Source organism: Triturus cristatus, chromosome 1_1 (assembly GCF_964204655.1).
Source record: "Triturus cristatus chromosome 1_1, aTriCri1.1, whole genome shotgun sequence".
Lineage (NCBI taxonomy): Eukaryota > Metazoa > Chordata > Amphibia > Caudata > Salamandridae > Triturus > Triturus cristatus.
In genome coordinates, this window is record NC_140579.1 from 493,769,797 (window position 1) to 493,796,561 (window position 26,765).

General features: G+C 42.0%; 1 pseudogene across 1 annotated transcript in view; it reads left to right on the forward strand.

The window, feature by feature from the left end:
* Positions 1 to 26,765, forward strand: part of LOC146870462 (large neutral amino acids transporter small subunit 2-like) — a 351,489-nt pseudogene that overhangs the window by 228,985 nt on the left and 95,739 nt on the right. Inside the window, exon 5 of the transcript XR_014978319.1 lies at positions 15,419 to 15,542. The product of XR_014978319.1 is annotated as a large neutral amino acids transporter small subunit 2-like (transcript). The remainder of the gene's footprint in view (positions 1 to 15,418; positions 15,543 to 26,765) is intronic.

The window sequence follows — 26,765 nt, forward strand, 5'->3', positions numbered from 1 at the left end:
ACTTCAGTATGGATTGTGGTGGACAGGCCTACAAGGTTAACCCACAATTGACACAACTAGGGTACACCTGCTTGTGCTAAGACATCAAGCCTTCTAAGGTCTAGTGGGGCCTTCTACGGTCTAGCATGGGAATGTGCTCCCTCAGTACAGTGGTGTGGTGGACTGGTCATGAATGCGGAACCCGGTTCCCCAGTTCCAAATTCCACATTTCTGGCCATAGTGCCACATCCCCACTGAACACCATACTTGCCCACTGAAACTCGCACTGCCTTCAGCTGTAACCTAATTGTGCCCGCTATAAACACTTGGATGTGGCTCAATTCAAATTATGCACTTCATAAGAGTAATATGCTGCCTAAAAAAAAATTTAAAAAAGCAACCACTCATAGGGAATGCAAAGCATGTGAAATGTAAGCAGAAACAACATGGTTACCTAAACGATCTCTCACTAACTATTCAGAAATCACCGAGTGGTTTCACCTGAAAAGTTATGGACATGACTAGAGGGCCCTGAAGGGAACCGTTTCACTGTCCATTGCTTACATCCTTACAAAACGTAAGCAGTATGGTATAAAAAGACCACATCCATAAACACAGAGCCATGGTACACATTGTGTTTTCCAATCCACCCATCAACCAGGTATTGCAGTACCTCCAGGAATGGTACACTCTCCCAACCTGGAAACAACAATGCTCTTCAAAGAAAGACGAGAAAATGAAAGTAGCACTTCACTGGCAAACTCTGTAAAGTGATGCTGGTGAATTTGGATGTAAAAAAAAAACAATCTGGCCACTTTGCAACCCCTCTGTCTTGCTATTAGTTAGGTATTTAATTCTCATATAAGAAATTCTATTTCTCTACATGCTGCTGCACTTTGGATTTGAAAAAAAGAAGGGCATTTCTCGGCATTTTTGGATCCATTTCACAGGGAAGCAACTAGAAAGACGAGCATTTTTCAAATTTGGATCCATTTCACAGGGAAGCAACAACAGGCACACAGGAACGAAGCCGAGCCTCGTGGCATGCCTGGGCATACCAAAGTGCCCCCACCCTAACCCAAACCCACCGATGCAAAAAAAAACCCTCCCCAGCCCCAAAACTCACCTTTACTCTCTGACGCGTAGGAAGCCATTTGCTTCCTGCGCCACGGAGAGCAAACGGGAAACCTCCAATGACGTCAGCGCGGCTCGCGCGCTGACATCATTGATGACGCGGGGGGAAGGTCTTCCCCCGCCTTCCCAGTAAAAAAAATAAAAATAAAAAAAAAAGATCGACCACTCACGGGGGGAGCGCCAGCGCTTCCCCCGTGGGTGGGTGCCATGACGAGCTGGACTCGTCATGGGCACAGCGCGACTGTGCTCCATGACGAGTCCAGCTCGTCATGGGCACAGAAGGGGTTAACAGTTAACAAGCAGCAAACACAAGCTAATGCTTCCTGTCCCTCCCTGCTTTACCTCTTGCTCACTATGTCTCCTTTAAATACATCTCTTTGCCCTAAACATTACCAGTGCTTCTCTACACAATCCCCCAATGTCTGAACTTTTGTTTTCCTTCTTTCAGAAAGCCACAGCCTTTCATGCTCTGTGTCCCTCCTGTCCTTGTCTGCCCGCTGTTACCTCTCTCCGTGCTCTGTGTCTGCTCACTGCCTGTTCCCATCTTACCTTTATTTAATAGGTATGTGCATATAGGTCCGCTGGTAGTTTCTTCTTTGCACAATTGCTTCGGGGATATGCAGTTCCTTGCTTTGCGTGCATTTTGTGATCGCACGTGTAATTTGAGTGGATCTGTGGTGCTTGTGTTTGTATGTGCACGGGTATGATTTAAAAATAGGTATATCTATGGTGCTTATGATTGTGTGTGCATGCGTGTGATTTAAGAGTGTATATATCCGTGGTGCTTGTGTTTGTATGTGCACAAGTGTGATAATGTCTGTATATCTGGGGTGTTTGTATGTACACAAGTGTGATTTGTGAGTGTGTATATCTGTAGTTCTTGCGTTTGTATGAGCACAAGTGTGATTTGTGAAAGTGTACATCTGTGGTGCTTGTCTTCTTCTCCCCATGTCTGGTCATCGCGGACAAGGCCCCTTCTCCATAAACCCTCTCTACCCCCCAAATCCTGACCTCTCCCTTTCTGTGGCTGCTTCTGTTCAAGCACTTACAAGCCCACACCCCCTTAACTCAAAGACGTACAGGGCATTGGTTGTGCGCTCGCAGGAAATATCTTCTTTTGGCAGTACACCCCCCCCCCCCGGTGCTTTAAATGGGAAAGAATAAGTGCAGGTACTCATTAATTTGAGCCAGAGGTGTGGCAAGTGGGTGAGGCTAGGGGTGGGGCTCCACAGCCTCGGCATCATACTTCAAAGGGTCCGCTCCCCCGCCTGGAAAGCGCTCCCCCGCCCCAGCATGCCGAGAGATTGTTTCCTCATGGCGCCTCTCGCAACTGTCCCTCCCCCACCACAGGGCTAGTCTCACGGACGCATTGCCATCCATCGATTTCACTTTCATGCCCGTGTTCTCTTTGCCTTTCAGCACACAGCCCGCCCTCCCCCCTCCGTGTTTTCTTGCAGCTTTGCCCAGATCTGAGTCTCATACAACCAAAATAATAAGTTTGCCCTGCACGCTTTCTGCGCTTACGAAGTTAACATATGCCGCGCTCATTCCCTTTTCATCCTTCTAAGGTCGATAACATTAGCTCCATTAATTCTGCGTCTAAGGATTTAAATAACCATATGTTTTCTTGCAACTTTAGGCACTTCACACACACAGCCCCACTGCTCACACACACAGGCATCAAGGCAGCAACAGAATCCTCTGAGCCCCACCAGTGTTTGCCACACACACATGCCTCTCGCAGCTCGTATTTTCTTCCAGCTTTGGCCCGTGTTCTCTTTGCCTTTCAGCACTCAGCTTCCCCGTAACCACCATTTAACTAACATCCTGCCACACTCATTCCATTTTCATCCTCGCTTTCACTTTCATGCCGGTGTTCTCTTTGCCTTTCAGCACACAGCTTCTCCGTAGCCACCATTCAACGACCATCCTGCCACACTCATTCCATTTTCATCCTCGCTTTCACTTTCATGCCCGTGTTCTCTTTGCCTTTCAGCACACAGCTTCTCCGTAGCCACCATTTAACGACCATCCTGCCGTAAACACCATTTAACTACCATCCTTTTATTTAAAATAAAAGAATTGCCTCTAAGGGATTAAGGAACCATAGAAATACAAGGCAAGGCAACATACCCTCCGAATGCCACTCAGAGCCACATAATTACATGCCACATAACTACAATGCACTCAATACAACAGACACTCCAAAAACCAATCCGTGCCACATAGTTACACACCACATAATTACACAGCGCTCAATGCCACATACACTTCAAATACCACTCAGCGCCACATAATTACACACCACATAATTACACTACACTCAATGCCACATGCACTCCAAATAACACTCAGTGCCAATTAATTACAATGCAAACAATGCAAGATACACTCAAAAAAACACTCAATGCCACATAATTACACGCCACTAAAATCAACATACACTCCACATAAAACCACTCAGTGCCACATAATTATATTCTACATAATTACACTCTATCTATCGCCTTCACTCTCTTTCTATCTTATCTATCTATCTTATCTATCTATCTTTATCTATTGGACTATTGCGCTCTATCTATCTATCTATCTATCGCATCACCACAGCATCACTTAGCACCACCACAGCATCACTCAAGGGCACCACTACATCACTATGCGCTACCACAGCATCAATTAACGCCACAGCATCACTCGACACCACCACAGTATCAATCTGTACAACCATTCAACAACAACTGGCTCTAATATGTTCTCTCAATATTTAGGCTTTATTACAAATGGCACAAAAAAAATGATAATATTTAACTTCTGTTCTTGGATTTTAGGCACAATTAAATACACTAAACATAATCTTCACAAGAGTTATTAACAAAAGTTTCAACGATTGCCATTATAATTTACATTACCTTTTATTTAAGTATTAATTATTTGCAAAAATTAAAAGCCATTGTTATTTGTAATATCAATACATCTAAGTCACGTGAATACAACACATATTGCATTACAAATGCTATAGGTGTCACATTTGCAACAGTTAAAACTATTGACATTGTACATGAGAAAGCTAGTAATTTCAATATTTTCAATACCAACACATAAATAAAAAATTTGTCAATTTACAATACAAAAAGCACAAACTTTCCTAATGCGAGACCTATTGCATTGCAAATGCTTGTCCTTTAAGCAATAGATTTTGTGTTTTGGCAGATAAATTGATGTTTTGAGAAATTGTTGCAGGGGTTGGTACTCTAATAGCGTTAGTCAATGACCTAATAGTGTGTGTGTGTGTATATATATATATATATATATTCACTTAAAAAACCATAGGTTTCACACATGTTATAGTTAGCTGTACATTTCACTCGTAAAAAACCAATGAAATTCCACGTTATAGTTAGATCAGGTAACTATAACTTGCGCGCCCACAATAAACTGCTGATGACGTCACATATTACATCACTCATGACATGGTCAGTGACATCACTCATCACATCAATGATGACATCTGAAATGACACATTGTGGATTGCGGTCGCGCAAGTTATAGTTACCTGATCTAACTATAACGTGGAATTTCATTGGTTTTTTACAAGTGAAATGTACAGCTAACTATAACATGTGTGAAACCTATGGTTTTTTAAGTGAATTTGCAAGGTTTTTTAAATGCTAATTCCTAACTATAACGTGTGTGAAACCTATGGTTTTTTCAGTGAATTTGTACGGTTTTTTAAATGCTAAGTTATGTATTTATTTTTTATTTTTTTTTCTGATTTTTCACCGTGCGCACAACCTGCGCGCACGGTGCGCTTCGCGCACCGTGCGCGCGCTGTGGGCACTCGGTGCGCTTCACGCACCGAGCACCCACGTTGCGCAGTTAATACCGTGCGCGCCTCGCCTTTTTTTTACACAGTAACAATTTTTTTTTCTCCCTTGGGGGTCCTTCAATGTATTTAATAAATGTGATTGTTATGTTTTTTTTATTTTTTTTGCCGTGCGCGTACGGTAAGCTTACCGTACGCGCACTCCGCGATTTTTAAAAAAAATTATTAAATGTATTTTTCGTACTTTTTGGTCCTTCGTAGACCCCCTGACAAACGCTAGGGGGTCTGCAACTCTCTTCGTTGCCCCCTTTTCACGTTATCCACCTTTGTTTTTCAGTGCGAGAGACAGAAAATGGCGGCCGACACTTTCTGATTTCGACCGATTCGAATGTTTACAGTCATGTAACCACCAATCAGAATTGAGCTCGCGCACGGCACCGTACGCGTACGGTAAGCTTACCGTAAGCGCACGGAGCGTGCTTACAGATATATATATTGATTTAAATGCTATTTTCTCAGGACCTACTGAACAGATGTACACCAGACCTGCAAAAGGCACATCTCTGACCTGAGGACTACCTCTCTGCCAAATTTCAAGTAATTCTGTTCAGCCGTTCGGGCTGTAGCTCGGACTAAAGGTCCTATGGGAAAATGCATGGGGAAAACGCGTTTTGGGACCCCCCTTTTTTCTCAGCCCCCGCTTGACGAATCCCCCCGAGACTTTCAGGGTAGGAGCGGAGCGGAGCGCCCCACCTATTTTGAAAATTTCGCGAGGATTCGTTAATTCAATTATTTCAATTATTTATTATGTTTTGGCACTCCGAAGAGGGCCACAAAAACAAAATACACAAATACATTTACATATTCCGTCATAAAAAGAAAAAAGAAAACAATTACAACACTCTCCATTAAAAAGGACATACTACGACACAGACCTCCTTATTTCATCAATAAATATCTAAAAAACCTTTAAAAAAGTTAAAAATATTGAAGCAAAACATTTCATTAGGAGGAGTATATAAGGCCTTTAAAAAAGAATTCGCATCAAGAATACCCAATTGTAAACAAATTGATCTTAGCCACTTTAAACGAAGTGAACGCAATGCAGGACATATAAACAATACGTGAGTACAATCCTGTGCAGACAAATTACATAAAGGGGAAGGCCCATACCATTTAGCCAAAAGAGTATTAAGAGGCAATAGATCTTGCCTCAAGAGAAACCAAAATCTCCGAATGCCGTGTGATAAATTCCAAAATACGTAAGGTTGAACAAGCTTCCTTGAATATGTATTAAACAAAAGGACGCTTCGCTTCTTAGCTATCATGGATTCTTTGTCCAGCATGAAGCAAAGAGTCCAGGAAGCCTGTTTCAAAAGAGATTTTAGTTGGGAAGGAGAAATAGTAAAAATAGAACTCTCATCTAATTCAAGAAGTGCCACAGCCTTTCTGAAATTCCTAACAATTTGAGAGTGCTCTTTAAAACTTTCCAATAATTCTCTCTTGAGAAGGGATCTCAGAGTCCCCATTTCTCCTCTAGCAAGGCTGGCGACCCAACGTACTAAGGCAGACAGGCCCTGTACCCAACTGCTACGTAGACCAAATTCAAGTCTGAGAGCAGCTGTAGAGCAAGCAGAATTCAGAGTGGTTAAAGACCTTAATAATTTTCCTTCAATCGCATGTAGAAAACCCCAGTGTTTTAAATCGACCAATTCTATTCCATATAGGAGGGTTGAAGGGATTTTTGCCTTATAAACCTCGAGTAAACAAGCAAAGTGTCTTCTCCCTGTGGCGGAATAAAGAGCACTCAAACTTTTGCCTTGAGACAGGGCTTTACGAGAGTTGTTATCAATATGCTGCCTCTCACTCAGGTTTGCAGAAATTATTCTTCCTAAAAAGGTATATGTTTTAACCACCTCCAATTTCTGACCACCTACTGACCAGCCAAAATTCTCAGATTTAGATTTTTTCCTCCCTGTAATGCACATAATTTTACTTTTTGTGGCATTTATCCTCATGAAGTGGGACTCAGCAAAATCATGTAAGGCCTGCAGACGATTAGCTAAACCTTTAGGAGTTAGATCTAGGATTAGAATATCGTAAGCGTATAAAAGGCAGGCTATAGGATAACCCCCCACTACCGGGGCTATGCCAACACAAGATGCAAGCGAAGTTGGAAGATCAGCAATATACAGGGAGAACAACAGGAGAGCCAGAAGACAACCTTGTTTTAAACCATTAGTAGAGGGAATAGCCCGCGAGAGGCCCCTTTCTCCACCCTGTAACACTCGACACCAAGTGTCCGTATGTAAAGATCGTACTAGGTCTAATAGAAGAGAGGGCATACCTAATATAGCTAGCTTTCTCCACAGCAAAGGACGATCCACTTTGTCAAATGCTGTGGAGAAATCAATAAAAGCCGCATAGACTCCTCCGCCCCGAACTCTTACATATTTGTCCAGAATAACCTCCAGGGCTGTAAGGTTATCCAAAGTACTATGCCCTTTACGGAAACCCGTTTGTTCAAGGGGTAAAATCTGGTTCGCCTCGACCCAGTCAGTAATTAGTGATAGAAGGCATTTGGAAAAAACTTTTCCAATAGCATCAAGAAGGGCTATCTGACGATAGTTCATTGGCTTATTCCTATCGCCCTTCTTGAACAGGGGAACCAAAATGCTCCCCTTCCAAGAGGATGGCACAATCTTACTGGAGAAGCAAGCTCTAAATAAAGGAAAAAGAATCTTACTCCATAAAACAGGGTCTAACTTTAGTATCGAAATGGGAAGTTCATCGGGCCCCATAGCTCCAGAGGAACGCATATCCTTAATGGCCATTTCAATGGTTTTCTCTGAAGGGGCTTCAATACGAGGCTCAGCGTCTCTAGTAGCTCCTAGGGAGCACTCACATTCAAATGCTGCGCCATTCCCAGCATAAAGGGCGGAGATAAACGAAACCCATAACGATTCAGCAATAGGAATGGGATGAGGGCTAACTCTGACTCCACAACCCTCTCCAATAAGAGACCAAAATGTTCTAACATTGCCATGAACAACCGCCTCCCGTAAACTTATCCAAAGAGAATCCTCTTTTTCCTTTTTAAGTTTCTTCCTGATGCGACTTATCCTTCTTTTTAACAAATATATTTTGTTTTTTATTTCAGTAGATCTGCACAAAAATTGTTCCCGCACTAACCTGTTTATTGCCTTATTTAAAGGGATCAGGGAACTGGGAATGAAGCTCCTTTTTTCGGAGAAAGTGGATCTATTAGCAACACGAATAACCTCCTTCATAAAATTCTCAAAATGAGTCAGTTCAGAACCCTGCCAATCATTCAATTCTAAGATAGTTTTTCCTAAAATACACTTCAGGCCCTTCCTGGCTTTAAAATTCCAAAAACATCTTCCAGTGTCCTTATGAAAATTAACTATATCACTATTAAGAGACCATGAGTCAGAATTTGGAAAAAGTAAAGACAAATTTATAGTAATCACCTTGTGATCACTAAATAATGTCGGTAAGACTACCAAATCTTTTACTGAAGAAAAGATATCATAGTCAATGATTACATAATCCAAGATTGACTGGCTGAAGGGGGATCTATGAGTATAATTAGCAGGGAAATCGGAAGGGAGCCTACCATTCACTATTAACCCCTCAGTTGCAGAAAGTTCTTCCAATAACATCTTCCCTCTTTTATTAGTTTTAATTTTATTAGGGAAGAGAATCTGAGGAATAAGGTAGGCTTCTTCTTTACATTTGTTTCTAAATAACTCTAAACTAGAGTTGGAAACTTTACAATTAAAATCACCAACTAACAGCACATGGGGGGGTGTATCTAGCTCTTTAATCTGTTTAATATATGAAAAGACTTGCTTCAATAAAATATTAAAACATTCATCTGAGGGAATATATACATTTATTATTACCAATGAAGTATTGGTACCCCTACTTGTTAACGAGCAGAGGGTCACTGCCTGAAAAAGGTTCCTTGGGTCAACATAATGGGTAAAATTCCATTTCAATCTATTTGACAAGAGGCACGCAAGTCCACCTTTTGCATGCCCTTTCTTTGATGGTAATGCCCTTGCCTCGAGGACAAAATAATCTTTCCCTACACGTAATCTACTAGGACACCAGGTCTCTTGGAGGCAAATAATGCTAGCTTTCATGGAGAATAAATATTGTAGTTTCTCGGGACTGTTATGTATCCCGGCAGCATTCCAAGAGATAACTTTTAAATTGTTGCTAAAGATGTTGAAAAAGCTTAGGATTGTCTAAAGTTTTAGTAGACAAAACTCCAGGCAACCAATTCCACTGAAGATTATCTTTGATCGGAGGAATATTCTGGGTTAGCGAAACTGGCTTTACCTGAGTCACCCGGCGTGTATTTTTCGAGACTGAAATCTTTAATTCATCATAAAAGGTAGACAGACTATCTTGACCATTGCCCTGCTGAGAGAGTCTATTAAGAGGGAAACAGTTTCTCCCAAAGGAGAGAACAGGTAAAACATCGATTCCCCTACACTGAAAACTCTCGGCCTGTTGCAAAATAAGATTTAGTATAAGTTTAGAATAAAACTTTACCCTAACAAAAGGAGCGGAGGCTGTTCCTAATATAGAAACTAAATCAATATCATTAGATTGAATTAATTTTAGGCTCTCAATATCCTTAAAATATTTGAGTAGCCATGCTCTATTTAGGAATAAGTCCGAATCAAATAAGGGTAGGAAATCTACTGTAAATGTATCTACAAAGACTTCTGGTATTTTTGAGGGCAAATGCTGGGGCCGTACCTCACCAACATCCGGAGCAGGGAAAGCGGGGGCAAAAGGATCAAGAGCTACAGACCGCGAGGGGACCAGCCCAGGCAGTTCTACCACGGGAAGGGGAGTTGCCCATCTCCCTACATCCAGTGGGGGACCATTCCCAGAGGAAACCGGGCAATCAGGAATGGTTACTGTGCCCGGGACTGAAGGCTTTAAGATATCAAAAGGATGAGAAACCGCCTCCACGCCCACCGATTCTCCGGTCATATGGACCTTAAAGTCTAAAACCTGAGAATCCTCAAAAATAATTTGTTTCTGCTTTTTCTTTCTGAATCTACGGATTGGTTTCCTCTTTTTTCCTAAATTCTTTCTTTGTTTTCTAATTTTTCCCTTTTCAACCCCCCCTATCCCCTTTGATTCAGGGACAAAAATTGTAAATATTTCTTTTTCAGCTTTTAGAGCAGCAACCTCAACACTTTCTTCTTCAATTTCAAGGTCGCAGATCTTTGCGCAATTAGATACGGGTAAATTGGGAGCTACATGGGGCTTATTTTTAGGGGTACCCACGAGTTTATTTTGAACTGAGTTTGCATTTTCATTTGAGAGCACACTACCCAACTCATGCCCCTGAAGACTTACTTTAGGAACTGCATCAGGAACCTTTTCCGGCACTTTTAACAATAAAGCATTTAGTATCTGGGTAACTGATTCCAGAATGCAGTCAGAGCTTCCCACAAATTTACTCAATAACTGTAAGATGGATGCCAGCAAATGTTCCAATGCAATCAAGGATTCAGAAATCGGTTTTTCCACTTTATCATAACCGAGCAGACCCGTATGACCAGTGCCAGATAAATTAAGCAGTGGACTCATGGAAAAATTAGACTGAGAAAAAACATCTGGCGATTTTAAGGAAGGGGTACTACTAAAGAGAAAGAGACCAGAGGAAGAAACACCAGTCGGAGGTTTAATCACTTCAGGTAATTTCAAAGGACCGTCGGCTAAGTATCGACCACAAAGCTCCAGGTCAATACTTGACAACTGAGAATCTCCCTTACTGTCCATCATTAATTGTGGACCTCTAGTGGGATCAGTAAGTGGTAGCTCTGTAGAGATAACGGACACATTAATTTGCTGCCCAATCTTGGAATGTAAAGAAACATCCCCATTGTTTCCTGACCTATCAGGTGGCAATGGGAAGGGATCTTCAATAGGCGGTATATCCGATTGGTCTTTTTTCCCCTTACAAGGAACCATCTTCTCCCAAAATTGAGGCAGCTGGGATTGACCCTTTAATAACGAGTTACTGGAAGATCTGTTACTGGGGGGAGTGGATCTTGACAACATACAGGCCCTATCCCCTAATACTCTCCCCGAGCGTAGTTTTTTAGCCGACATCCTTATACAACAAAGCACTATAACCCCAAATGAATGCAATAAATATAAATTAAATAATAAAAGATGAAATATTTGAAGGAGAGTAACGAAGAGTTCCTGATCAAAAGGAGAATGTGCACACCATAATTATATAATGCAAATAATGAATAATACTTAAAACACGAAAGGTAAATAAATAGGCCCAGTCCAGTCTCCTCGAGCCTCTGAGGGCCACAGAGGGCCCGCCCTTTGCCCAGGCTTAGCCCGGCGCCGCCCGCGCGCGGTCCCGCGATGCGGGGGGCGCTCATATTTTTGAAGCGCCTTCTGGCGCGAAACGCTGGGTGTCCGCTTCCGCCTCCGGAAGGCACAGCAAAGGAGCCTGGGAGGTGTAGTTCAGGTGCGTCTCCACGCACAGCAGTCAGGACAGACCAGCCCCCTGAAAGCGCTGCAGGTAAGGAACACACTGCCAACAGTAGCGATTGAGTAGGCGAGCTGAGAAACCCGCTCTGCCGGGGGCGCTGATATTTTTGAAGCGCCTTCTGGCGCGAAACACTGGGTGTCCGCCTCCGCCTCCGGAAGGCACAGCAAAGTAGCCTGGGAGGTGTAGTTCAGGTGCGTCTCCACGCACAGCAGTCAGGACAGACCAGCCCCCTGAAAGCGCTGCAGGTAAGGAACACACTGCCAACAGTAGCGATTGAGTAGGCGAGCTGAGAAACCCGCTCTGCCGGGGGCGCTGATATTTTTGAAGCGCCTTCTGGCGCGAAACGCCTCCGCCTCCGGAAGGCACAGCAAAGGAGCCTGGGAGGTGTAGTTCAGGTGCGTCTCCACGCACAGCAGTCAGGACAGACCAGCCCCCTGAAAGCGCTGCAGGTAAGGAACACACTGCCAACAGTAGCGATTGAGTAGGCGGTCGCCAGTAGATAGTTATAGTTAGGATCATGTTTCCATAGGAAATCCGCAACATTCTATTTTGAATAACTTTGGCGCCGATTGACGAATCCTCGTGGAATTTTCAAAATAGGTGGGGCGCTCCGCTCCGTCCCTGAAAGTCTCGGGGGGATTCGTCAAGCGGGGGCTGAGAAAAAGGAGGGGTCCCAAAACGCGTTTTCCCCATGCATTTTTCCATAGGACCTTTAGTCCTAGCTACAGCCCGAACGGCTGAACAGAATTACTTGAAATTTGGCAGAGAGATAGTCCTCAGGTCAGGGATGTGCCTTTTGCAGGTCTGGTGTAAATCTGTTCAGTATTTCCTGAGAAAATAGCATTTAAATCAATATATATATCTATAGGCGCGCTCCGAGCGCGTACGGTAAGCTTACCGTACGCGCACGCTGCCGTGCGCGAGCTTAATTCTGATTGGTGGTTACATGACTGTAAACATTCGAATCGGTCGAAATCAGGAAGTGTCGGTCGCCATTTTGTGTGTCTCACAATGATAAACAAAGGTGGAGAACGTGAAAAAGGGGCAACGAAGAGAGTTGCAGACCCCCTAGCGTTTGTCAGGGGGTCCAAGAAGGACCCAAAAGTATGAAAAATACATTTTATATTTTTTTTTTTAAATCTCGGGGTGCGCGTACGGTAAGCTTACCGTACGCGCACGGCAAGCTTACCGTACGCGCACGGCAGAAAAAAATAAAAAAAATAGAATTAAAAATCAAATTTAAGTGTTTAGATATTAAGGGGCTCTAAAAAGAGCCGTTGTGTTAATGAAGTGTTTTTTTGTGGTTCCTACAAGTAAGTACCGATGCAGAGTCTAAAGTTCAAGAGGAAGACTCTGTTGCCTTCATCTGTGAAATGTACACCGTCTCCTCTATAAATGCCTTGCATGTTGTAATGCAAGTTGTTGTGGTATATAGAACCCATACCATAGTCTCTGAGGAAAGCAGAAATAGATTTGTTGACGTGCTTTCTTGCTTTGTCAATCTGTGGACAAAATTGGTTGGACCAGTTCCACTTTTGCCTTTGGCATATATTAGAATATACAAAGGCAGATTGTGGAAAAAGCAACATCAATTGCACCAAGGTGTCCTTAACAAGCATTTCCAGACCTACCCCAGTTAAAGTGCCTAGGTCATTATCTACTGGCGGTCGCCAGTAGATAGTTATAGTTAGGATCGTGTTTCCATAGGAAATCTCAAAATTCTATTTTGAATAACTTTGGCGCAGGTTGACGAATCCTCGCGAAATTTTCAAAACGAATGGGGCGCTCCGCTCAGATCCTACCCTGAAAGTCTCGGGGTGATTCGTCAAGCGGGGGCCGAGAAAAAGGGGGGTCCCAAAACACGTTTTCCCCATGCATTTTTCCATAGGACCTTTAGTCCAAGCTACAGCCCGAATGGCTGAACAGAATTACTCGAAATTTGGCAGAGAGGTAGTCCTCAGGTCAGGGATGTGCCTTTTGCAGGTCTGGTGTAAATCGGTTCAGTATTTCCTGAGAAGATAGCATTTAAAAGCTAGTGCGCGCGTAATTCTGATTGGTTAGATGTCAGTCAACATTCGAATCGGTCGAAATCAGGAAGTGTCGTCTGCCATTTTGTCTCTCGCACTGAAAAGGAAAGGGGGAAAAAAGGTGGAAAACGTGAAAAGGGGGCAGGGAAGAGAGTTCCTGACCCCCTTCGCCTTTGTCAGGGGGTCACAGAAGGACCCCCCCCCCCCCCCCCCCCCCCCGAGGGAAAAAACATTGTATTTTTTCTTTTTTTAAATCGCGGGGTGCGCGCACGGTGAAAAACCTTGAAAAAAATAAATATATTAATAAATATATAACTTAGCATTTAAAAAAACGTACAAATTCACTTAAAAAACCATAGGTTTCACACACGTTCTAGTTAGGAATTAGCATTTAAAAAACCTTGCAAATTCAATTAAAAAACCATAGGTTTCACACAGGTTATAGTTAGGTGGATATTTCTCTCGTAAAAAACCAATGAAATTCCCCCGTTATAGTTAGTTCAGATAACTATAACTCGCGCGACCGCCACTCTATCACAAGGATGATGTCATCAGTGATGTCATGAGCGATGCCACTGACCATGTCATGAGTGATGTAATATGTGACGTCATCAGCAGTGGATTGCGGGCGCGCGAGTTATAGTTATCTGAACTAACTATAACGGGGGAATTTCATTGGTTTTTTACGAGAGAAATATCCACCTAACTATAGCCTGTGTGAAACCTATGGTTATATATATATATATATATATATATATATATATATATATCCAAATCCAAAGTGTGAACAAGCCCTTTCAAGGGCGAAACGCGTCATGACAGGCTTATGACTGCAATAAACCAAGTTTTGTTGGCATAACTGTGGACCCTGGTGTTTATTTCTGGACTAGTTTGGAACACCATTCTACCAGTTATATATATAGATATATATATATATGTTGTGCCTTTGTCTGTTTCTATGAAACTCACTACACATTTGATGTATGCCTTCACAATTTAAATTGCATATGAACTTTGATCATAATGACATTGAAAAAGGTGGTGTGCCAAAACATGTCTGTCAGTACTTATGACTTGCAAATAAACATCTTGCTACAACCTTACTGGTTGATCAGCTCAAAACCTGAGGAGAACAGGGTATGATACAGACCACGGAAAACTAAGAGACTTTTAGAACAGATCACCATATTAAATGCTCCTAAGCAAAGCAGAAAGAGGTTGCTCCAAGGGGAGTGTGAAAAAAAAGAAGTGCTCATGAGGTAGGACAGATATAAAGGAGGGGAATCCAAAAGGCAAATTCAATAATCAATCAATTAAACATTCTGGTATCATTAGTAAAACTGGACGTGGTTCATAGTGGCACCAGTTTTACAGATAGGCCAGTCCCTTATGGATTTACAATTATTCATTTCATGATTTTCTAATGGGATAAACATCTCTTAAATTACTACATCTGTGTGTTCCTACATTCCTTATCTAGAACACCTCAAAAGAGGAAATGCATGATACAAATTATCAGGGGTATGCAGATGCCTCCCTTTAATAATTGTGCAGCAAGTGCACCATGCAATACACAGGCTAAGCAAATCCTTTTAAGTATAAGTAGCCTTGGAAATCTCTACCAGACATCATTCACTTGATCCAAAGCTTGCCAATAGATTACCATAGGTCTTTTGAAGAATAATCGGTAGGCTTCATTTTGTTTTATGTTACATTCAGCGATGTAAATCTTTTTTGGATACATGTCTCTGGAGGCGTAAGTGCTAACAGGGGTGGAGTCACATTGTTCACACAAACCTTTGTCTGTCTGTGATTGGCTTGAAGCTTTCCCTCTTGTCTACGATCAGTTTTTCATCCCCTCGTACTGACGTTTCCTTTTCCTCTTTGCAGGAATCTACCTCGGGCGATCTTTATCTCCATTCCACTGGTCACATTTGTGTATGTGTTTGCAAATATTGCTTACATCACTGCAATGTCGCCAGAAGAACTGTTGGCCTCCAATGCTGTTGCTGTGGTAAGTGCATTCCAACCCCCCCCCCCACCTCCCCTCTGCTTTGGTCTTTATGGTGTCCTCTGCTGTGCTACCTACTCTTTACGATCCCCTACTGCTTCCGCTGCCCACTATGGTGCTATGCTATAGCTGTCACTGCCACCTACTTCTCTTTAATTCCATTGCAGATTCTTTTTCCTGCTCTGTCTGTGTTGTGTGGCTTACTAGGCCATCTATTTCAGGGGAACTCCTGGCCTGTTGCTTTCTACATTTAACAAGTGGTCTGCAACTCAGACTAACAGTGGATGCTACCTAAAGCTTTGTAGGTTTGGAAGTATTCAGTTCCACGTACTTCTCCGCTGATGAATTGAGTGATGTTATTTTTACAGTGTTTGAATTAGCAAACCAGGCTGCACACCGACTCCTATCCCTGTACAGCAGCTTAGTATGTTCCAACTCAATTATATTTTTAACAATTACTGTTGTTGTTTTTGTGTGTTCATTTCTCTGTATAGGCTTACAAATGTCTCCTGCTTTGCTTGGCATTGTCCCTAGTCTTTTTGTTGCATGCAGGGCATGCTGACCTGTACCCTTTATCTGGAAATGCAGGCCTCTCCCACTTCCTTCCTAGAATCAGTTGCACAGGGATTACCCAAAAATCTTCCCACCCCTGAGGATTGCACCCTCCTGGCACTGGGAGCCCCGGGTAGGGGCAGGGAACTAGGTACCAGCATTCAACACCTCACAGCACGTTGACAATAATTCGCTTTGAGGGTGGGCACGAAACAATGATTAGCTTACAAAGTCCTGGGTAAAGTGGGGAAGTAGGAGACATGGAGACATGGAGTAATAAACTGAAGTAGAAGATTGGTTTTCAGTGAGAGTTATCGAAAAGTGAAATGAGACCTAGGAAACAATAACTCCTTTGTAGGTTACTGACAGTTTTTTATTGGGCATGATACTTTAAAAAAAAAATCTTTCCAGGAGATAAGGGCAGAAGCACGGCACAGCTCTTCTGGGGAAAATCTCATATTCACTCTTCCCCACCTGTGCCATCAGTGTCCTCACTGCTAGTTACATAATTCTAAACTTTTCCAACGTTGCTATTCGCATGAAGCGTGGATGACACTAGAATCATCAAAAGTTGCATGGAAAAGAATGATTGAGTTTCATTTCCTCACTGTCCAGTTGAAAAATAGAATAATTATCTAGCGATGTCTTTGATGATACCTTTTCATTATTTCTGTCTGTTCCTTCTATTGAACTGTGGATCATATTCGACACGACTATTCTCTGTCTGAGATCATTCGTGCTTTCTTCTCTTTTATCCTACCTGTTTCAACTGTCTCACCTCTTTCAAATGTCCTATAGCCTGTTTGCCCTCCCCTTGTTCTTAATGTTCTACCCTCTCTCTTTTCACTCTGCTCCCCTTTCAAACTCCCTTCTTACCTCTCTTGTCACACTACTTCCACCTTTCCTTTCTGGGGATCTTCCTTTCACATTTGTTGCTATGTACATTGCCCTCTTCTTGTGTAACTTCCATCTTCATTTGACCTCTGTGCTATTTAGGTCGAGCCTGTAACCGTGCATGCGCTGTTCTGGCGAAGACTTTTTGTAAGGATTTTCAGAAATCCACCACAGCTCGAGCGTGTGCTTGTAATTTTGGCCCCGGCTATTGGCCTTTGCGTGCGTCTTTTTAACAAAGACAGCACGCAATTGGCCAAAGCCTCTTTTTGTCCCACCCATGTGCACACCCACGGCCTAATGCTTGCGGTTACGCGCAGCAGCAGCATATGTTTCCAATTATCGTGCCCAGACGCGGGCGCGATAATTGGAAACATATGCTGCTTTTCACAACCGCACGCGCACACCAGCAGCTCCCGCATCTCAGGGGCGACATGTGTTTTAAATTATCGAGCCCTGGTGCTCGCTCTTGCGCGCACCATTTGCGGGCTTGTTCTAGCTTATCATGGCCGCACCATACTTTTCAACACGTATTTGATAGTGTTGCGGCTGCCTAGGCAGCAGACAGCGGCACAAAAGCCGTAACCGTGCCACTTCTTTAAGGGGCAGGAACACAAAGAAGCAGAGCAGGGCACCCGAGATAACTATGAGCACCACTTTTATGACCGCGGTGGCTGCCATCATCCCTCAAACACGAGTCCGTCATCACAGCCGGAGACTGGAGAGAACGAGCCCTGATCTCGTAGTCTTCCTCTGTGTTTGACCGGACTGCTGGCTTCACCCCAATTTTGCTGAAAGGATGCATAGAAACATTTCACGCATTGGAAAGAGTTCAACAAACACGGTCGCGTGTTGTTAATTCGTTCTGGCCTCTTGTTAATTCGTTCTGGCCTCTTGATTGTTTTGTTGTGTACGTGCTTTGACGGTACCGGAGCCTGAGGTGTGGCCTGTGGCGACTGTCACCCACCTCAGAGTTACGGAGGGGCGTGAGGATGATAGAGATCAGGGTGTGTATAATATTCCCACTACCACAGATAGAGTAATCTCACAGTTACACGCACATACATTCATCATACGCTAGGGCCCATTTCACTAACATACGCTCAAATACTCTACCAGCAGCAATAAACCTGTGGAAAGAAAACTCCTAATCACCCTGCATCTATATCGAGGTCGATAAGACCTGGTTATTGTGACTGTCCATAAACATAATCTATACAACCTATACGAATAATCAAAATATAATACACAATAATTGACAAGAAATAATATCCAACACCATGTTCAAGTTATTTTTGCTTTATCTAAAATTAGTCAAAGAAAATCAAGCAGCATAAATCATTTTTCTCATAGTTACCTATTCTAGCTAAATGTCAGAACGGGTCAGGACAAGTCTCTCGGTAAAGTCTCTCAAGACGAAGTCCCTTCAGCATCAATCCTCAGCAACGCAGATTCGGTACGCGGCAAAGGCAAATGGCAAGTGGCAAGACCCTCTCTAGGCTAACAATTCTTATACTGAATCGAACAAAAGAAAGATACATAGGAAAGTTGTAATGTCCGCTGGACCGCTGAGCAGAACGAGAAGGAAAGGATGTAACATTGCTACATTCGAAAATCTCCGCTCAGGAAAAATCACAAAATAAAGACTACGGAACAGGAACCAAGAATCACAAATGTGTCTTGTTAGTTCTACTTCTCCTCGGCAATAAGACCAATGCTCAGAGTCTTTCTCTAAGGCTCCTTTGTTTTCCCAAGGCTGCCAAGGACGTTCCATTTCACTCGAAGATTACCCAGGCTGCTGATGTCCTCACGGAAAATTTCACAAGGCAAGCAAGGACTGTGGTCAGCTGACTTCAGGACCATATTCAGCAGGGCTCTCTTCCATCACAGTTTTCTACTTTCAAATCGAGGTCAGGCTTACAAAATCGGCCATCTTTAACTAGGCCACCATAGGCCACAATAGACCATCTTAATTAAAAGAAACAAAAACAACGTTACCACAGCATAGTGATTAAACAGTGTTAACCCCACTAATACCCTTATGTGTATGCATCTATCTAGCACTTGCAACATAGAAAAGCATTAATTCGGAAAGCGTTTTGTGCTCAAAATAAACAGCACATAGCAACATTTAAACATGAAAACACGCACGTTATTGTTAAACAGCACATTCATGCGCACCCACGTGTAACTCTCTCTTATTAGGACAAACGGATTGATTAATATAAACACACTCGCACAAGACAAATAATTAATTGCTAGTAATTAATAAAATTAATATGACAAATAGACATGCCAGAGCTTCAAAAACCAACGAATTTTCAAACAGAAAACTCTGCTCCAGCAATCCCCCCTTTGGTGATTTTATCACCAAATAAACCCAAAAAAAAAAATTTGTGAAAATGTAGTCCCATTTTAGGAGAAATCGGAAATGTCTTTTTCCCCTTACACAACATTACACACCAGTCACTCTTTCATCATCCCTTTTTGTCTCTAAGTAAACACTCTCCCTCAATTCTTCTAATTCAATTTCTTGAGGTTCTCTTTTCAACCTCTTGTTTTTCTTCTCTTTATTCTTCTCTTTATTCAATTTCTTCCTCCCTCCCCTGTTTTTACAACACACACACACTAATCTTATTATCAATAAAGCAACAATTATACAAGTTAAAGGAAACAATATTCTACCTATAATAGTACTACCTATTTTTGCAATAAAATCCTTAACAGCTATCATTTTATTAGCTATTTTAGTCCATAAATTCTCAGCTTCAAGTGGTACTAATTCTTCATGCAAATCAGTAATATTTTTGATATAGACCTTCAGGTCTTTGCTTTCGTCTGGAATGTAAGTGCAACAATGTTGAACTTTCAGCATTCCACAGACTCCACCCTCCTTGGCCAATAGAATATCAAGGGCAAGTCGATTTTGCATAGACATGGCACGTACGGCACTTAATTCCATATTCACCAAAAGAAACCCTCCAGCGGTATTTGTCGATAAGCGATCAACCACTGTGGACAGTTTCCGAATTCCATAAGCATTCAAAGAAATTCCCACTGCTGGAATCAAAACTCCAAAAATGTCACCCACTATTTCAGACCAAGTTTCTCTCTTATTACGCATTAGTAAATTAATATGTTCTACATCTGTTATTTTATCTATATGAAAAATCTTTGGAAAAACCAGGCCCACATAACACGTGCCATACCAATGGTCAGGCAACTTGTAATAAGCCTTGTTCCCACAAACATAGTATACTCCTGGAAAAATTATATCTTCTCCACCTCTAAAACCCCAACCTGTTGCAATGAAGTATGTATCATGGCACTCACTAGTCCCAACAAAATATGTATCATATTGGGATTTCCTTCTTGTAATACAAAGTTTACCCTTCTGTGGTGCATCTAAAGCTAAAGTTGGACTAGCCCCTTTCTTCAACTCTTTTCCCATCTCAATGTCCCAAATTGTCTCACTCACTTTATATTTTCCTGCTTTCTCCTGCATGTTCAATCTCCTTTCTTCTACCATATCCAGGAAAGCTTTCTCCTCTCCTTTCAGACTGCAAGTTAAATTATTCTTAAAAATGTAATCTAATGTTAATCCTTTTTCTTCAATAAAAATTTCACCAAAAGTGTTAGCTTCTTTAGCTGGATTCAGCTCTTTGTTCATTGGCAAATGCCCAAAAATACTATCTCTGTTAGACATCCTATAATCTACTTTCCCTAACAAATAAAAAACACTACTTAAAATACTACAAGAAATACCATATGTAGCTGGTAAATGATGATAAGTAACACCCTCTGAAATGGATGCAGGTAATTGCATACAAACGTAGCAATCCCTTACTTCCATTGTTTTCACATATTCATATAACAATTTAAAAAAAACATTACTAGAAAAGTTATTAATTGACCTATCTTTGTGTATGTAAGTATTACTAATTCTAATCGGAACTACTTTTTGCGAATTCTTCTCTATATTTGTCACATTCTCTGTATGCATTTCAAACTCTACTTTAAAAGTAATTAATAAAACTAAAACACCCCATAGAAGCATTAATAATCCAGTACAGCAGCAGCACATTCTACACCACCTTTTAAAGAAGGCACATCTATTTCCATTATCTTCTATGTTAGCCATTTTACTACTTTAGTTTAACCTCTACTACTCCACTACTGAAATTGGAACTCTTAAATTCTTCAGCAATTCTTCAGGTTTCAGTTTTTCAAATGATCCTTTCGTTCACTTAATCCAAGTGAATCCTTCCTTTATTCAGTTTGGATACTTGTCATTCTTTACTTCAATTTCTTCAACATCAAATTGTATTAGATCTCCAACATCAAAATCCTCAGTACTCGACTCTTCTCCAATGTCAGTCAAGAGTACTTTCAGAATTTCACCAGTATCTTCCTCAACCACTTCTCTCAAGATCTCTTCCGGATTATCTCGAGTCACTGTTTCTTCTTTTCCTCCTTCAGACAGTGCCACATAAGACCATTCCGGTGATCTGTACTTTTGGTTGGGTCTTCTTACTCTTTTTATTTCTACTGGTTCTTTTGACTCCTTTGATTCTTCTCCTTCAGCTTTTGAACTTTGACTCGAAACTTCATTCACTTGTTCAGCTTTTGATGTACTTGCTCTTATTATTTTGTATCTCAGCCTCTTAACTCTGTTGTTAGGCCAACGATCTCCTTTTATCACCTTTTTCGGCTTTATTTCTCTATTACTTCTTTCTCCAATCCAAGTTCTCTTTCTCAGAACTCGACCCTCTGTTTGTTCATTCTCATCATTCAATTCTGCTTCAAGTGCCTCCTGTTTCCGTTTTCTAGCAGCTTTCTTCTTTTCCACAGATTCTTTCACCACTGTTTGAGATTTCCCTACTTTTGTCCCTCCTCGAGTCTCCGACACGCAATCTTCTTGCTGTCTACTTGTCCCTTCACCTAGCTCATCAAGAATGTTCCCTACACCTCCTCGGGGGTCTTCCGCAATCTGTCCCTCTCTATCTTCTTCTGACCCTACTTCTTCAAGTATAATCTCAAGTGGTTCTTCAATCTCCTCCTCTTCTGATTCAGGAGTAGTCTCTGTGAAATTTCTCTTTTCTTTTCTTTTTCCTTCACTGCTTTTTGAAACTTCAGGCTCTTTTACAGAATCTGATCTCTTTTCTGATACTCGCAGTGGTTCATTCGAAGCTTTTCCTACTTCTTTCCCCACTGATTCTGTATCTTCATCATCACTGGAATCTGACTCTTCAAAATACTCTTTACCAGTCCCTTCTTTTGGGTTTGGAACTCTCAGAGTATGACTTGCATGTACCCAGTGTCTCACTCCAGCACACTTTACTGCAGTCGTCGTAGTCAAAATAACTTGTCTTGGCCTTCCCCACCTTGGAACCAAGCAATTTCTTCTTCTGTGAACTTTAATCCTCACCCAGTCTCCTGGACTCAGATCATGGGCTTGCTTCTTCTCAAGTGTGGTAGCTTCTTCTCCAACCTGGTGAAACACAGAATGAACTGCGTCAGCCAGGCCTTTACAGTAATCCAAAATCATGTCATCAGTTATTGTCATCAACTTATTGACAGGCACAAATGCATGGCGCATTGCACGTCCCATAATTATTTCGTGCGGACTCAAGCCAGTAGTTCTATCTGGAGTAGATCTAATAGTCATCAGCACTAGAGGTAAAACATCTGGCCATTTCATGCCAGTGGCTAAGCACATTTTTCCAATCCTGTTCTTGATTGTGCCATTAATCTGCTCAACCACACCAGAAGCCTCTGGTCGGTATGCACAATGTAGCTTCTGCTGTATTTTCAATGCTTCACAAATCAAACCCATGAGTTCATTTTGAAAATGTCCACCTCTATCAGACTCAACTGTTACTGGAAACCCGTACCTAGGAATCAATTCCCTTAACAGTAACTTTGCCACTGTTATTCCATCATTTCTTCTAGTCGGGTAAGCTTCCACCCACCTTGAAAACAAACAGACTACCACTAGAACATACCTCAGTCTGTTTACTTGGGGCATTTCAATGCAATCAATCTGCATTCTTGTAAAAGGACCTCCTTCTCTGCCTATTGTTCCCAGACTCACCACTGTCTTTTTCCCAGTGTTAAATTGCTGACAAACCAAACACCTTTGACAGATGCTTTCTGCAATTGTCCTGAACTTTGCATTGTACCAGGTCTGTTTAAATGACCTTACCATCGCATCCCTCCCCAAATGTCCCTGGCCATGATACATTCTTGCCATTGACGACAAAATGGAGTTAGGCATTACTGGTCTGCCATCTCTGTAAACCCAAACATGGTCTGTTTCTCTTGGAGCACATCCTGCCTTAATCCAATCTTTTTTCTCTTCTTCTCCTGCCTCATCTTGCAACTGTTTCACTTCATCCCAGGTTTCTAAGACATTAGTAAACATCACAGAGAGAAAAGACATTTCTCTCTGTCCCGATTAATGGACTGATTTGTCTTAGCACAGTATTGCGCAACATCATTGGCGTAACGGTTTCCAACCGTGATAAAATCTTCTCCCTGTCCATGGGCAGCACATTTTACGACTGCTAACTCTTTAGGCAGCTGTATCGCCTCAAGCAATTTACCAATCATTTCAGCATTCTTTATTGGAGTTCCACTCGATGTCAAGAAACCTCTTTGTAGCCAAAGCTGGCCAAAGTCATGCACAACTCCAAATCCATACTGACTATCAGTCAACACAGTCGTCCTCAAATCTTTCCCAATTTCGCAAGCTTTTGTCAATGCTATCAATTCAGCAACTTGTGCAGACTTCACTCCTTTCAATGGTGATGCTTCCATAACCTCTGAAACTTTGCACACCGCATATGCTGCACATAGCACACCATCATCATTTCTCAGGCATGAACCATCCACAAACAACACATGATCACTCTCATGCAAGGGAAGATCCCTTATGTCTGGTCTCGGTTTTGTACAGTACTCAAGCACATCCAAACAATCATGATCATCTTCCATTTTCACACCCACGTTTTCAATATCCGGCAAGAGTGTCGCTGGATTCACATTTACACATCTCTCAAGAGTCACATTTGATGCTCCCAGAATCACTTTTTCATATTTAGTCAACCGACTATGTGACATGTACTGGGTTCTGCTTCTTGTCAAAAGAATTGCCACATTGTGAGGTACGAATACCCTTACAGGATATCCCATTATGATTCCCTCACTTTGTTCTAGACTCCTGCATGTTGCAGCCACGGATTTCAGACAACCTGGTAAACCCACAGCTACAGGGTCAAGTGTCGATGAGAAGTACGCAATAGGCCTTCTCAGTAATCCATGTTTCTGAATTAACACTGAAAGTGCACATCCATTTCTCTCACTGCAGTACAGCTCAAATTATTTTTCGTAGTCAGGCATGCCTAAAGCTGGAGCCTCACACATTTTACTTTTGAGCTCTTCAAATGCTGCCATTTGTTCTGCATCTAGATCCAATGGGTCTGTCATCTCACTTTTTGTCAGTTTAATCAGTGGCTTTGCTATCAAGGAAAAATTAATTATCCACTGACGACAATAACCCACCATACCCAGGAACATTCTCACTTCTCTCTGAGTTTTTGGGGCTTTCATTTCTCTGATTATTCTGATTCTGTCATCCGTCACTTTTCTCAGACCCTTTTCAATATTGTGTCCAAGATAATGCACCTCTTTCTTGCAAAATTGCAATTTGGCTGGAGATACCTTTAACCCTCCATCTGCCAGATGATTCAGTAAAGCTATGGTATCTACTTCACAAGCTTCACGAGTCTTTGATGCCACAAGTAGGTCATCAATGTATTGCACTAGTACTGAGCTCTCAGGCATGATCAAACTCTCCAACGATTTCTTCAATAACTGATTGAATATCGAAGGACTCTCCGTATACCCCTGTGGGATTCGACACCATGCTAAGATACGCTGGCCAAACCTAAATGCAAAAATCGGCTGGCTATCATGATGTAATGGAATTGAAAAGAACGCATGACACAAATCAATTACTGTATACCACTCGGCATCATGTGGAATTTGATACAGGATCACTGATGGATTTGGCACAATAGGACAACATGCCACCACAATTTGATTAACTTTTCTCAAATCCTGTACGATTCTACATTTCCCATTAGGCTTTTTCAGTCCCATTATCGGTGAATTACACGGACTACTCAGTAGTTCTCTCAGGACTCCCTGCTGAATCATTTTCTCAATTATAGGAGTTATCCCTTCAATTATTTCTGGTGTCATTTTGTATTGAGGAATGTTAGGATATGTAATCCCTTCTTTTACTGCAATTTTCACTGGATCTACATTATTCATCAATCCCACATCCTCTCCAGTAAAATCCCAAACTGTCCTTTTCACTGTGTCTCTCAGCTCTCGAGGCAAATCCTCCGGATTAAACACAGCAAATGCACCAATTAACTCACTTTCTCTATTCTCTAGAGTCACTCGGTACAAAACATCCTCATCTGGTGTCTCAAAGGCTATTCCATCCGGTGTACAAAAAATTGTGCAGTTCATCTTGCACAACAAGTCCCTACCTAACAGGTTCACTGGACTCGTATCACAGACAATGAATCTGTGCATGTCTGAAAATTTCCCTATCTGTACTCTTACAGGTTCAGTAAGACGTGTTCTGATTTGCGTATTGGCTACACCAACTACTTGGATTGCTTCATCCGAGAGAGGAAGATTTCTAACATCTGTTGACCTGACAGTTGATCTTGTCGCACCTGTGTCTACCAAAAAAGTAACTCTCCTCATTTATTTTCCCATCCACAAATGGTCCTGCCTGGTCTATTTCTAGAGTTGCACCAAGTATGCACTCTTCTTCCTCTCCTCGGCACCGTCAATAATCACCCTCAGATTCACTCCCTTCACTCTTTAACAAGTACTGTTGTACCTTGTTTGAACGTCTTGGTTTGTTTACCTGTTCATCATTGTAGAATCCTGAATCCTGATTATACTTTTGTAACCCTTTATTCTGCGGCAAGGGCGGTTTTGGCTCTTGACTCTGCTGTCTCACAACTTTCTGTTGTTGCTGCTGTTGATTATTTCCTTCATTCTGCACCTGTTGATTTAAGGATTTATTCTCATTACTCACTAATGGTGGATTAGGACACTCCGATCTCCAATGCCCCAATTGGCCACAGTTGTGACAAGGAAACTTTTTCTTCGCTTCCTCAAGACTTCCTTTTCCTTTCCCTGCATATCTAGGTCTATTCCCTGCATTATTTCCTGGATTATTCGCCTGTTCCACTAACTGTGCTTCCTGTCTTTCCGCAACTTTCACCTGTGCCCACATTGCTTTCTCTTTCAGCTTTCTTTGTTTCGCTTCAATTTCATCACTGAAGTATTTCGCATGTCTCAGAATCTCATCTACTTTCTTACTCTGCCAATCCACTGTATGCTCACAAATTCTCTCACCAATTTCAGGTCTAAGGCCATATACAAATCTGTATACAAAATGACTCAAATCTTTGTCACCCAGGTGTTCATCTCCACTGAATTGTTTAAATGCTAGTATCAGCCTCTCGTAAAAAGCATGAACTGATTCTTTCGCTTCCTGTTGTGTTCGATCTATCTTTACCCAGTCTGTCTCTTTTGCAGGAACTTTACTCTTCAGGTATACCATCACCTGATCATACTTTCTCATTACCTCTGGATCTGGTGCCCCTGTTCTTGGGTCTCTTGGATATTCCTCAGTAGGCCAACTCACAACTATTTTACACTCAGTCCACAAGTCTGCTGGAACAATTATAT